Here is a 3,080-nt window from a genome sequence, read left to right on the forward strand (position 1 = left end):
AAAAAAAAAAAAAAAAAAAAGAAAATAACCTAAAATATATTACTTTGATAACTGAAAAAAAGTTTCAGGTTTTAATGAAAGATCTATTTATTAATCTTAATTCTTAACTTGCATTAAAATATATCTATATCTATCTATCTATATACATATAATTAAATATTGAAACCTTAATATCTAAGATGTATTCAGTAACACATCTACTGAAAACCCATTTACTAAGCAAATTAGCAGCCAGTTAGCCAAGGAGCACTCAGTCTTAAGACCTGAAAGAGAAACAGAAATACTTCAAAAGTAGAGTAGTAGGAAGTTCAGAAAAATACAGCAATTTAGGCAGATAGAGCAGCATGCAGAATAGCACAGAATTTTGAAAGAATGTGAAAGTTGCAGGAATAAGATAATTCACAATAGGTAGAGCACAGCGTGTATCTGTGAGGGATGAGGATGGGAAGATAATGGTGAGAGATGAAGCTAGAAATTCAGTTTGAGCAATAATAAGGATTTTATGCTAAGGAGTTTTGATGTGATTTGATATTTTAAAGGCAGTCAATAAAATTTCTGTGTTTTAGAGAGACAGCTTTTGCAACTGCAGAACAGCTGAAGCTGGAGAAAAGGAAACTGGATGGGAGGTTACAAAACAACAGTTCAGGTAAGGAGTAAGCAGATGAACTAACGGAGTGGTAGGGAGAAGAGAAATGCTATTGAAGACTCAAAAAAAAGTTCGAAAAATGATTCAAATTACCTTTTATTTAGTTTAATACTTAAGACTTTTCTATTTTGAAAGACTGAAGAGTTGAGCAATACACTTTAACCTGTATAAACTCTTGAAAGACATAAGATTTTAAAGATAATATTTTGTCCCTAGGGAAAACTTACTACTCTTGTCATGTTATACAAGAGGAAGTAAGGCATAAGAAGTGACAAAATGCATTTTTATTTTATTTATTTTATTATTTATTTATTTATTTATTTATTTATTTTGAGACGGAGTTTCGCTCTTGTTACCCAGGCTGGAATGCAATGGCGCGATCTCGGCTCACCGCAACCTCCACCTCTTGGGTTCAGGCAATTCTTCTGCCTCAGACTCCTGAGTAGCTGGGATTACAGGCATGCGCCACCATGCCCAGCTAATTTTTTTGTAGTTTTAGTAGAGACGGGGTTTCACCGTGTTGACCAGGATGGTCTCGATCTCTTGACCTCGTGATCCGCCCACCTCGGCCTCCCAAAGTGCTGGGATTACAGGCGTGAGCCACCGCGCCCGGCTCATTTTTATTTTAAAAACATTTTTTTTAGAGACAAGGTCTCACTCTGTCACTCAGGCTGGAGTGCAGTGGCTTGATCATAGCTCACTGTAATGTGGAACTCCTACTTCTGAAGGGATCATTCCGCTTTGGCCTTCCAAGTAGCAAGGGCTATAGGGTTGTACCATCATGCACTCAGCTAATTTTTAAAAATTGTTTTGTAGAGACAGGGTCTCATTATATTGCCCAGGCTCGTCTTGAACTCCTGCCCTCCATCAATCCCGCGATCTTGGCCTCTCAAAGCACTGGGATTACAGGTGTGAGCTACTGTGCCCTGTCAAAACATGTAGTTTTGATAATATAGAAATATGATAAATTTTCACTAAAAAATGGACTTGGAACACAGTCAACACCACCCAAAAAAAAAAAAAAAAAAGGAAACAAAACAAAAACCAACCCCAGGTAAGTTGATTTGGCAAAATTCAAAACTTTCGTGCAAAAGACACTATCAACAGAGAAAAGGCAACAAACATAATGGAAGAAAATATCTGCAAACCATATATCTGATAAGAAAATGATATTAAGAATATATAACTCCTATAACTCAACAACAAAAATAACAACCTGATTCAATTAAGCAAAGGACCTGAATAGCCATTTCTCCAAAGAAGATATATAAATGCAAAATAAGCACATGAAAGTATGCTCAACATGGTGAATCATTAGGAAATCAAAACCACAATGAGATACCAGTTCACACCGATTAGGATGGTAATTACAACAACAACAACAACAACAGAAAATTAACAGGTATTGGTGAGAATGTGGAAAAGATCAAATCCTCAGGCACTGCTGGTAGAAATGTAAAATGGTATAGGTTCTGTGGGAAATGGTATAGCAGTTTCTTAGAAAATTAAACAACTACTATATGATCCAGCAATCTCACTTCTATGTACTCAAAAGAAATAAAAGCAGGGACTGAACAGAAATTTGTACACCTGTGTTCACAGCAGCATTATTCACAATAGCTGAAACATGGAAGCACTCTAAATGTCCATCAATGAATGAACAGATAAAAAATGTGGTATATTATTCAGCTTTAAAAATTAAGAAAATTTGGACATATACTACAACATGAATGAACATTGAGAACATCAAACTAAGTGAAGTAAGCCAGTCACAAAAGGACAAATACAGTCACACATCTCTTAACAATGGGGTTATGTTCCGAGAAATGCATTGTTAGGCAGTTTCAACATGCTAATATCACAAAGTGCACTTACACAAACTTACATGGTATAGCTTACTGTATGCCTAGTCTATATGGTATAGCGTATTGCTCCTAGACTACAAACCTGCACAGCATGTTACTGCACTGGGTACTGTAGGCAATTGTAACACAATGGCCAGTATTTGCATACCTAAACATAGAAAAGGCACAGGAAAAGTATGTTATAAAAGATAAAAATAGTATACCTGTATAGAGCACTTACCAAGAATGAAGCTTGCAGGACTAGAAGTTGCTTTAGGTGAGTTAGTGAGTAGTGAATGAATGTGAAGTCCTAGGACATACACTACTGTAGACTTTATAAACACTGTGTACTTAGGCTACAAAAAATTATAAAAAATGGTTTCTGAGCCGGGCGCAGTGGCTCACGCCTGTAATCCCAGCACTTTGAAAGGCCAAGGCGGGTGGATCACGAGGTCAAGAGATCGACACCATCCTAGTCAACACAGTGAAACCACGTCTCTACTAAAAACACAAAAATTAGCTAGGCGTGGTGGTGCGTGTCTGTAGTCCCAGTTACATGGGAGGCTGAGGCAGGAGAATTGCTTGAACCC

General features: G+C 36.9%; 1 protein-coding gene across 13 annotated transcripts in view; it reads right to left on the reverse strand.

Moving 5' to 3' along the window:
* The window catches only part of EVI5 (ecotropic viral integration site 5), a 241,745-nt gene that overhangs the window by 67,530 nt on the left and 171,135 nt on the right, over positions 1-3,080 (reverse strand). The gene's annotated exons all lie outside the window — the stretch shown is intronic.

The sequence above is a fragment of the Cebus imitator genome, unplaced genomic scaffold, assembly GCF_001604975.1.
Source record: "Cebus imitator isolate Cc_AM_T3 unplaced genomic scaffold, Cebus_imitator-1.0 Scaffold166, whole genome shotgun sequence".
NCBI classification, from domain to species: Eukaryota; Metazoa; Chordata; class Mammalia; order Primates; family Cebidae; genus Cebus; species Cebus imitator.